The sequence below is a fragment of the Aphelocoma coerulescens genome, chromosome 7 (assembly GCF_041296385.1).
Source record: "Aphelocoma coerulescens isolate FSJ_1873_10779 chromosome 7, UR_Acoe_1.0, whole genome shotgun sequence".
In the NCBI taxonomy this organism is placed as follows: domain Eukaryota; kingdom Metazoa; phylum Chordata; class Aves; order Passeriformes; family Corvidae; genus Aphelocoma; species Aphelocoma coerulescens.
This window is the reverse complement of record NC_091021.1, coordinates 12563589-12575616: the sequence shown is the minus strand read 5'-3', so window position 1 is coordinate 12575616 and position 12028 is coordinate 12563589.

The following is a 12028-nucleotide window of genomic DNA, read 5'->3' as shown; positions in this document are numbered from 1 at the left end:
ATTACCTTTTACTAAACCAAACAAAAGATTTCTGCCCCTTCTGCTTCTGCCTGTAACATGACATCTGTTGCCTGACAATTTTGAGACATTTTTATCTGTGAAGAGTGTTCCTTCAGATCAAGAAATGAGTCAGTACCTCTGTACACTCTGCTTGCCTCTCACAGATTGATTTGGAAGCATGAACCCAACTAACTGCTTCCCCAAAGCATCCATCGGGAACCCTCTCCTTGAAGTGATACAGGTCAGGACACCAACTCCAGCCACCAGCATCAGTCCTCCTTACTGGGGCCTGCAGCAAGCATTGAGGGCACAGTCTCTCCCTACACTATCTACAGTCATTTGAAATAGCAGAGACCTTAAGAAGCTTTAGTTCACAAACAAGAGCCAGGCCTCCAGAGGCCGTTTCCGCAACACAAAATGAGCTGTGCAAGCCTTGGGCACGTGGTTTGTGGGGCACAGACAGCACTCAGACTCTGTGAAACCTCTGCCTCTGCTTGAAATTTCAGATTAAAAGGCAAAGACATAAATGAGGATGTAGGGATAAGTGGGATGAGACTTCTACAGGAAAATTTGCCCTTTATCTCCCTTGTAAAGAGTTTACCTACAGATGAAAGCCATCAAAAGTGGAGGGGACCATCTCACAGAGATGTCACGAGGTGCTTTACATTTCATAAGTTTGAAGGCATTTCTCCTTCTTTTCTTCCCCCCCCCCCATTTGCCACAAAATAGTTGTGATGTTTTGTATATTGCTTTTTCCCCATGCCCCTCTGAGTTCAGTAAAATCAATGTCTGAGCAGGGTTCCCTTCTCTAGCATTTTTGCCAGTTTCACTTTTGTATTTATTTACTTTCAACCATTCCCTCAACTTTGGAGAAGCTGCATTTAGCAAAAGGAAAAACTACCACCACTATACCTCTCCTCTCATAACTGCTGAAGTTCTCACATTCCCAGCAACAGAAGGGTGGAAGGGGTGTGAAATGAGGGCAAAGAGAAGCACGGACCCTGAACTACACATTGAACAGAAAGGGGGAGGGAGTTGTAGGCAGGAGAGAGAGGAGCTGAGAAGGGAAAGGAGGAGGGGAAAAGTTACAGGAGAGGGTTATGTTTGAATATGGATTTAAATCAAAATGCATTTTGATTTAACAAAAAGGAGGGTGCTGAACTCAGATCTCTGGTATGAGCCATGCTGACAGGGACACTGGCTTGGAAGTTTCACAGTGCTCATCTGCAAGAGTAGGTCGCTGGGACAGGCTGGCAGATAGTCCTCGACTCAGAAGGAAACAGCAAGTCTCACATTTCTCTTGGCTTAACCAAAAGCTGTAAAGCATATTTTTCCTGCCCTCCACTTGCATTCAGAGCTCCCCTGCATACTTTGTTGATGAAATCTCTCACCCCAATTCAGGAGATAGCAGCGTTTGCTAAACATGCTCTGCCTTGCTACCAGAAGAGCTTCTGACCTTGTCCTGTCTTCTCCTTAGCGTTTGGCAAATACTTATCTGTACTCACAGTGACCTCCAGCCAGCTGGGTAAAAAGCTTTGGAGCCAAACATGTGCACAAATAATTCCAGGGGCAGCTGTTACTACTGGATTATCTATTCCTGTGGTTTCTACAGATAGAAATAGTTAATACATGTTGCAGTTTACAGCCCCTTTCTCTTTAGCAGACCAAGGACTATCTTCCTCCAACTCGGGGCCATTAAACCCATCTCAACAATGGGGGCCTTCAGTCTGGTACTACCCTGGGTTGCCAGATGGATCCTATTGGATGAAACAGAGCCCACAACAGCCAAAATCACAGATCACAGCCCTGCCATCTTTAGCCAAGAAGGTCACCATTTAATCACTCTCTTCATGTTAGTGTAACAGAGGCCATTCTGTGTGTATCCAAACACAGCACCCCCTCTATCCAACCCCTCCAGCCTCCCACAGCCCAGACATGAGGTATTTTTTCACCCTGACACATTCAGGTCCACGCCTGATCAGAATTCATTCAACCCGAAGAGCAGCAATGATTCGCTTCCAAAAAATGAGACTATTATGGCTAGAAACCATTATGAAAGCCTGCCTGAAGCTGAGACCAGATGTGTGCTCAGCTCACTCCAAATATTGCTTAGAGCAAAGCCCTGGATTGTTTTGGTTTTGTTTTTTAAACAAAACAGGATTGACAGAATCTCCTCTGTAACAAAACAGATTTTCTGATGTTTATCTGCACTGCTGTTGCAGATGTGTGGCTGGGCTGGGAGCTCACACCCACCAACAGTGACCACAGCAGCTCTCAGAAGTGGACGAAGACATGGAAGGAGCCCTTATGTGATGGGATGGAAGGGATGGGGTTGCCAGCCCATTTAAGTTCAGCTCCAAGAATCAGCTTGTGGTCATTGGGACTATGTTATTCTTTCAGTAGGATGCTCTGTACCAGCCTCTGGAAATGAGAGCGATAACATGGCTCTGATCACTTTTTGCCTTTACAGCAAACCTTTCATCAGAGGAACCTCAAAGCAACTTGCCAGCAAGAATGGGCACAACCTCACACTGTGCCTGTGAGATAAGCGAAGGATGGAATAGATTAACTGCTTAAAAGCACACAGCAGCTCTGTGGGATGAAGGAAAAATAAGAAAAAAATTATATATATACATACACGTTTGAAACCATACAGGGTTTTATGGAGAGGCAGCCTGGAAGGCTGCCAGGATACTGAAATTGCCACCCCTACACAACCACGAATACCATGGAAACTAGTGGGGCACTGGCAGGCAGGAAAGGAAATCAGCTGAAAAATGGCTTTCCATGAAGCACAGCCAGGCTGGGATACTGCTCCCCTCCTGACTGAGAGAGGCCTACGTGCCTAACCACCAGTGTCGCTGCCGGTGGGAGCTGGGCTCCAGGAGGGAGTAATTCCCAGTAATTTCCCGGCCTGGGGTAACGCTTTCCTGGCAGTGGCCAGTGGATGACAGCAAAAAGAGGGATGGCTGAAAACTGCTACATCATGTCAGCTGTGGTATGGAGGTAATGGAAACCCTGAGTGCCAAGTAAAGCTTCAACACATGCTGGGAGGTATAGGAAGATCAAAGTCAGTTGACATCTGAATGAGGACAGGGAAGGAACATGTATGTGCAAGCTCCTGCCTGCCCTGTCTGGTGAGGCACAATTAAAAGGCACAAAACACTCATCAGGAATAGTTATTTTCCCTCAAAATACTAAGAAAGCTTAAAAAAGATTCCTTTAACCTGAACAAAAGTAAGTAAAGGAGAGGGGCCTGGAAAACAAAACCAAAAATAACAAATGAAACTGAATATAACAGGAATAACAGAAATAAACCAACACAGACAAGCAGTGGAGGAGGAATGAACACACTGTTAATCTGTCAAGTACACCGTGCCCACATCAAACCACAGAGTAAGCTCAGAGAAATACCCATCCTCTCGGCTGAGCAAGGGCACCTGCTTGTTACCAAACAGCACACATCCCTTAAAAAGTCATACTCCTGGTAAGCCAGGGGAGGAGGAATCCAAGCATAGAACAGCTGTACTCATTCAAAATGCTGCTAAGAGGAACAGCGGCATCTTATGAGTAAGCTGGATATGGCGCAACCAGCACCAGGCTTGAACAAAAATAGCCCAGTGGAGATGAGAAGCAAGTAGAGACACTGGCACACAGCTCTGCCTCTGGCTCTCAGCAACTGAAGGATGCAGAGGTGATCTCCTACAGAGCCTAGCTTGAGCAGAGGTCAGGGGGACATTTCTACAGAAAAGCAAAGAGGACTGGAAAACTAGAGAAGCAGCAGAGCGGCATTTCTGCTAGGCTAAAATGCACAGAGCTAACGGACCTTCCAGTAACCATGGGGGAGGGCTGGAAGGGGATGGGAGCATTGCCATGGCTGGCCCTGATAAGGCTCTATCTAGGAACAGGCGAGGGCTGTGCTCACGGCCCGGCCGAGAAACGGGTCTGGAGGAGTGCGAGAACAACAGGATAACATCAGGCACTTCTCACACAGCTGAAGGACCGCCACTGGTCATCAGGAGACAAATGCAGATGAGAGACTTTAAAGTGGTGCCAGAAAAAACAAGCTACAGCCAGGGTCGAGGAACATGGGATCCAACTCCTAGTTGTCAGCAGTTGTGGTGTATACATTGCTGAAAACAGATACAGTGCCAGGAAAATCCAGCTCCCAGCATGAAAAGAATAACTTAGGAATGATAATGAGAGAAGCCAAAGCAACTGCAACTGTGAATTAGTGATTACATAAAAGTTTTTATCTTAAAGTTATGTTAGGCCAAATTCTGAAGTAATTTTTTCAGCCAGAATACTCCCTTGAGATGCTGTGATTTGGCCACAAATTGCTACATCTTAAAAAAAAAAAGGAAAAAAAAAAGCAGAACAAAACAAAGATTTCCTTTTTATGCTGGCTGGAAATACATAGCAGCAATAGCCTTGACTGGCATCAAACACTTCTCCAGCAGGTAGCTGAAGTTCTCTGCTTTATGCCACCATCCAGCATCATCATGAGGGACAGTCCAGTCTTCAGGATTTGCTCCGTTATGTGGCTGCTACCCAGGGAAGTGGGAACTGTGGCTGTTCGGTGTGAAGACAAGTACATGTCATTCAAGCTCCCTGAAACGAGTGAGGTACAATCCCCATCACAGTTCCTCCCACTTGGACCTATCAAAGCTAGTCCTGAAAAACTGAACATACAGTAGCTTGGGTACTGCCATAAGGAAACATAGCAATCATCACTGCCCACCATGTGCTGAAGAGCAATAAAAATGTCTTTTCAAAATAGCTGATCTGGGTAAAAAACTACCAATGTCTCAGCAGCAGGCTCACAAGAACAGCAAAAGGATCCTCTCTATCCCATTCCCTGGGCAGTACTGAGCTCAGCAGCAGCTCTGGGCTTCACACATGGAGGTCTCTGTGTAGTTTCAAATGGAGCATCTGCAAATCCCAGACCCCAAAGAGATGCAGCCACAATGAGACACAAGACACCTCTCTCTTCCCAGAGCCTCTCCCCATTCCAGTTGGAGACTCATCACACACACCAAACTTCCTTGCTCATTCTTTGGACTTGGCTTACCAGGAGTAATATGGTGCCAATCTGCAATTGCTAAAGAGGTATCAAAAATAACATGAGAAAGTGAATATTTTGAGCAGAAGACACACCCTTCCCATGACAGATGACCTGCTGTAAAAGCCCTTACAAAAGCAAGGGAATGTGCTCAAATACCTGTCGTAAAATCTGAAGCTCAAATGCTGTGCAGCCAAAAATCCTGGAAATAGTTCTTTCAAGTCATGCAAACACTTTGGAGATTCTGAGAGAAAAAATAGCTGGAAATAGTTTTAGATAGAAGAACCTTTCATGCCAGCTGGCAAAAGGCAAACAGATGGATCGGATAGATGGATAGACGGGGCTTAAAGCCACTTTTGTCTCAGCAGTGGGCTGGGCTTGTGTATGCAACATCTGAAGGCAGCATATCTCATTATCTGACCCTTAAATGTTAGCTTTATGAAATCATATCAGATGAAGCTGCAGCCTTCAAAAGCCTCTCTCAGCCTGGCAGGACTCGCCTTCCTCCCAGCAGCACCTTCAGCAGGCCTTGGGCTGGCTTGGTGCTCATGCAGACCCCTCAGGGTCTCCCCTGCTCAGGGCATCAGTCCAGGCTCTGTCAGAGCTCAAGTAGGTTTCTTTTGGTGCAGGGAGTTTCACAAATACTTGGTCATACCTCTTATGTTTCCATAGTGCCACAGCAGCAGGATGACCACACAGGGCAAGAAATGAAGGATGCTGTGAAGGCTGCAGGAAATCCCCCAAACTGAGTTTGATATGTTTAGCAGAAACTCACTGAAATCAGGTTATGATGCACACAAAACAAACCAGGGTAAGCATTCTGTATTTTTGGTAGCCTGTGCACCTTGAGAAAGGTGATGTTTAGTTTAGCTGTGCTTTTGATGCATGAATCTAAAGAGGCCAAATCAACCCACCTCAGAAGGGGAATTACACCTTGTTTGATGGGGATGGGCCTGAGCCACAGGTTTGCACGAGCCCTTGCAGTTTGCTTAGAGCCAGACACCCGCTCCTCACCCCTTATGTGCTTTTCTCACAGGGTGACTACGATGGGGGTTGGGCTGTCCCCAGTACTGGCAGCTCATTGGCCGTGATGTTTGTCACAAATTGCAAGGACCATGGTCTGGCCCCCACGGGCTCCCTCTGGCATCTCATCCCCTGGGACTTCAGTGGGTCACTGCCAGTGTGACATCCCAGTTCTGCTGGATCACCAGCCAAAGCAAACCAGGGTCTCTGCAGCATCTCAACTGGTGGGAAGAGATTACAGAAATCTGGAAAGACTAAAGTCCATTGACCAGCAACACTTTCACTTTCTTTCAGAAATGTGGTTTTTTGCTGTATTTGAACTATGGGTCCCTGAAGATTTCATGTCAAAATGGAATTGTGTAATGAATATGAAATATTTATCAAGAAATTCACAGTTGAAAGTGGTCTGCAATGACAGATCAAAAAAGAAAATCACCTCTGCGCCATTTCTAGTCTCATATTTTAATGGCAGATGAATTCATCCAGAAGGACTTTAATACTCACCTTTATAGATATTTTTGCTTTCCACATCAGACATTAAACTCTGCCATCTTGTTCAAGAAGACTCTGAGTTACCAAAGACGTGGCAGGATTACACCATCAAAGTTGCAACATCGAAGCCCTGGCATGACTAATCCCCACATACGTGGAAAAAGACCAAAGATGGGCAGTCTGTGCAGTGGGTAGGTGCAGAGCCAGACAGTCTCCTCCAGCCCACAGGTGCATGGGAAGCATGTCCCATCCACACAGGAACAGCCTTGAGTCTCTGTCACCCTCTTCCTTGGGTGCCTTCATAGGGACAGTGGCACACATGGCCCTGTGGGCACAGGGGGACTTGCCTCGTGGTGGTCCCACTGACATCAGGACAGTGTGGCTTAGGGTAAGGGGGTTGCTCCCAGGAGGAATTCTGGACTCTTTGTTTGCTTTCATAAGCATGTTCATGGGAAAAATCCACCTTTGCATAAAGCATAGAACCACTTCTTAACTGCGCTCTTTGAAAGACAAGCAAAACCCTACATAAACGGCACCTGAGAGAACACACAGACTTTGTGGTCCATCTTAGAGAAGTAGCTGCCAAAAGAAGACATCACCAAGCTGGCTTCTCTTTCCTGTAGGCATCATCTTGTGATGATTCACACAGCCCAGCTGAAGGGCATCAATGGGGTGTCTGTATGATGCAATGGCAGAGCTGTGTCAGATCCAACACCACAGCACTATTTGTCAGAGTAAGGACACTCATTTTTGCTTTGCAGAACCAGTCTAGCCAAAAACTTGTATGAAATTGGCCCAAACCCTTTCCTAGCACAGAGCATGGGTGGCTGATACGGGCTCCCACAAGGGTCAGTGTGGGCCCCTCTCTCTCTCCATCTGAATTCATTAATTAAGGGGAAGATGAGGGCAGGACTTGCTGTTTCAAGGGACTTGCCCTCACAGGGCAGCACTTCCTGTGGATTCTGCTACTGAGCTGACAGCACAGGGACCAGAAACAAGAGATGTGAATTAAAAATAGGAAAGAAGGAAGACCTGCATCTTTTGCAGGCATGAAACTCGACTGTGGGTAGGCAAAACAGTTCATTGCAGCAATTTCTGAAGGTCAGGGCATCATGGGGGGATGGCAATCAACAGCTGACGGCCAAAGGAAACCCAGATGTTTTAGTTGCATGTTGAGCAAATTTGATTGAGAAATCAGAGAAAGCACAGATTTTGTTATTCTACATTCAGAATTTTTTTTAGGTTAAAAATGCACTTGAAGCTCTTTTTTGCAGCTTTGACCTCAGCAAATGGCAGTTGTTCAACTGTCAGTGTCAGAGTTGTGAGCTCCAGTGATTTTTTCAAGTCTCATGCTAGCTGATATTTCTGACAGGTCGGAGACTCACGTGAATAAATCAGCATTTCAGCTATTATCAGCCTAAGTTTCTATGCATTCTGCTAAAACAAAGGAAAATAAACTGGTCCTACAAATGTGTATACCAGGAGTCAGCCAAACCCCAGAGGCTGCTACCTGAAAAACCACTGTCCTTTTTTTTTTTTTAGCTGATGATATGGCGTGGGACAGAACAAGTTTTCTTTCTTAATGCCTGGAGTTACTTTTAGATTACACCCTAGATTGTACCTTCAGATTGCACATGTACATTTGGACTGTACTGTTACCTTGTCACAGGCTCTGGTGCCCACAGTACCTGCACTTGTAACTCACCACGACACCATGGGGAATTGGAGGATCATCCACCACCCCTCGCATCCAATCAAGCCTTGTGCAAAACCCTCACCAGGACTGGCACGAGCTGTGCCTGCTCTCACTGCCTGTTGCTGGAAATTGTCAGGAGTCTCCAGGAAATGCCAGTCAGAAAAGGCTGGAGGCAGCAAGAAAGTGAAAATAAACCCCAACCTAACATATTGGAAGATATTTAGTATGAAGGAGTATTTACAAGTCCTGCTTTGTGCTTTAGGCACAGCATTTGATAAAAGTGGTCTTCTCAGCTTTTTTCATTGGCAAAACAGTGCACATCAGTTGGACTCTAGAAACAAAATGTGAACAGTCTGATAAAACAGATGCCTGGTTCCTGAACAAAGCTCTGACCCTCACTACAGAGCAAGCTGTAAGACTGAGGCCATTTACCAGTGCCTTTCAAAGCCAACAGAAAGGTCACCACTGACCACAATAAGATTTGGATCCAGATGAAATGCCGGTACCAGCAACTCAATTTTCTACTGATTTTTCAAGAGAGAAGTTTTTACGAACCTTTGGAGAATGAAGACTTTCACTTGCAGCTCCACTGACTTCACCATCCTGCCCCAACGACATAAACAAAGCAACTTACCTGAGACTTGCAGACTGCCCTGGCCAGGACAGCAGAATCTTCCTGTTTCTGCATAAGAGGAAGTATTTCCTGGTTTGCAAGGTGGGGTTGGGCAAAAGGAACAGCTCCTTTTCTTTAATTAATTTTGGTGCTATTTGTATCTGCACTTTCTTTTATAGTTTCAGGTGCATTAGTTATCAGGAATATCTGCTTCAAGGCATAAGCAGTGAAAGTTCTCAATCTGCCTTCCCCTGCCTCTTCTCCCAAAATAAGTGTGAGGCTCATTCCCATAGATGCTCCAGAGCAGATCTATTTTGATCACCAAAATATTAAACCCACAAACTCAGGGGAAGAAAGAAAAATAAATAAAAAATAAAAGGCCTTTCAAATCAAGTGAATAAGCCAAGGGGGAAAAAATAGACTCAGTCATTTCTCCTACCCATTTAATTAATAGCATTCCACTTCAGAAGCAGCACACGCAGAGCAAACCTCTCCGAGTGCCTGTTTACAGCCAAGCTCCTGCAGCTGCCCCTCTCCTGCCCTCCCTGCTGGGCCCAGGCTCTGCCTGCCCTGCCAGAGGCCAGAGCTGGAGGTGCCCAAGGCAGGGCTGCGTGCGGGGCCGTGCTCCCCATCCGGGCCTTGCTCCAGCCAAGTGTTTGAGCAGGCACATACTCCAGTGAAAGGAGCAGGACTGGTTGTGCTTCAAGATAAGATTGTCTGCCAGGGCTTTGTTAGAGGCAGCCTTGCAGATGCAGGAAGGAAAACAAGCTGTAAAGATGGCAAAAGGAGAAGAAAAAAAATGCCCCAAGGGAAGCAGCATTGGCAGGAGACAAAGAGCTCCTCATCAGTGAAGGGCACCGTAAAACTGAGACAAACTTGCACAGCACAAGTCATGTCCTGCATTAAGAAACCCTGTAGCCCCACTCACTTGTGTGTTCTGCATTTTCCTGGGCAGCCAGTGCTGGAGCAGGGTGCCAGGGACCTTGGCAGGAGGTGGGACAGTCCACCCACACCCCACGTTGCCTGCAAACTGTCCTGAACAAGCAACTGGAATGCTGGCTGTGAGGCCACCTGCAGCAGGGGCTGCTTGGCTCTTGGTGACACAACCTACCTAGGAAACAAGCTGGGGGGCTACTGACCTGGGAAGAATTTCACAGTGGCAGCAGGAGAAGTATTTGGTGGCACAATTTGGAGGAGGATGATCAAATGCTGCTCCTACAGGAGAGGTGGCAGGTAAAGGACAGCAAGTACAGCAGAGCCAGCCCAGCAGCCCCTGCTGCTCACAAACCGAGCACAGCACTCATGCCATGTTTGCTTGTCTTGGTTGCTTGGTTGTTTTTCCAGATTTAGTCTCCTGTTGCATCCAAGGGTAAGGCCCTGTGTTCAGTCTGTCCTGTGGATGTAGAAGGAGAACAAGGACCTTCACAGAGGGTCCATGGAGGCCCACCAATTCTTATAGATGAAGGTTTTACTGCTTGAATATCTTGCTTCAAACAAGGCAAGGATTTAAGGGGAAATCCTAGTTTCAGTTTAGCTCAAGCTAGTCCTGTGCAGCCCAGCCTTTTGCATCTGCCTGGCCTTATTTGGCAGTTTCCTGGTTTGCACCTCTCCACTTGCTTATGGCCCTTTCTCCATTGCTCCAATCCACGACAACAGGAGGATGGAGTCTCCAGCTGGACAGTGAGGATAGGGTGAGGGCACTGTGCAGTGTGTGGTTTTGGTTCTCCATGGTCTGGAGGCTAAAACCAGCACCTGCAGCCCCACAGGAGCCCTGCTGGGAGCACAGGGAGGAGCTGTGGGGTTGGGATGGGCGCAGCCCTGTTGGAATTTAACTGACTGGTGATAAACTCAGTGAGCCAGACAAGACCCGAGACAAGATAATCCACAAAGATTCCTGCTGTGCTTTTTGGCCTGATGCATCTCCAAGTTAAACCAGCACCTTGTCCTCACAAGTGGCTGAGCTGTGGCTCCTGGCACACACTTGACCTCGAGCACAGGAGCAGCAGGATCGGGCCAGAGGGTCCACAGCTCCCAGAGCACCCATGGGCAGTTGCACAGCTGCAGGGACCCGGGAATGGCAGGGTACTTACAGGGAAAGCCACGGCTGCTGCTTTGTGCCCTGAGGCTCAAGGTCTTTTCTTTTTCCAGAACAAGGAAAAGAGACTTGTGCTAAGTACCTCAGTTTGTTTAATCCACTGTACAGAAACAAAAGCCTGAGAGGTTCAAAGCTCCAGTGTTTATTCTATCAGGCTTATTTCTGGGCTAAATAAACCATCAAAATCTAAGTCTCCGCTGAAAACATCTAAACACGCTAGCTGAAGTTAATGAATAGTTAGTGTTTGGCAAAGACAAAGCATGAATCCATAATTATTATGAGTCACCTGAAGAAACCAGAGCAGTAGCCAACAAAAAAAATACCTTTGAATAACTCAGTGGGAATGAAGATGCCTAAAAACGTGCACATCAGCAACACCACATCCTCAGCCCTAGTGAGGCCAGAGGGAGGCAGCTCTGTAGAGGATGTTTCAGATCCCCATTGGTCACTGAGCAAGGACCCCATGCCAGTCTCGCCAGAAGCCCATCCCTACATACAAGGGCAGTCTGACATCCACATTCCCTCCATGACTCATAGGATTGGACAAGTCAGGCTTTTGCAGACAACAAAAAAGATAAAAATCATATTGCTTGGGGGAGTGCCAAGCTATTATTTCACCCAATTAGTCTTGAACTGCTGAAAGTTAAAAGGATTTCCTCTGGAAAGAGAACATTCCCCAGCCAGAAAGCCTCCAGAAAGGTATGGGCGCAATAACTCCTGGCATTTGGTGTTAGGAAACAAGCGTCTAGACAAAGCCGCCTTCTTTTGATTTGTTTTTGATGACATTTTTAAAAGATGCTACAGTACAGATCCTAGAACTTGAATTTCTGTTTTTACACTCTAGATACCTGTGACAGCTTCACACATCCAGAACATGCTGGGAATGATTTCCACATCACTACAGTCTAGAAGCACTATACCCCTTGAGGTTCTAATGGATGGATATCACTATTTGCATGATGCGCTGTCAGGCAGGAACAAGAGCTGGCTGCACCAATCCCCACAGCTGAAACTGCCTCTTGGGGAGACCAAGTGTGGGTCTGGCCT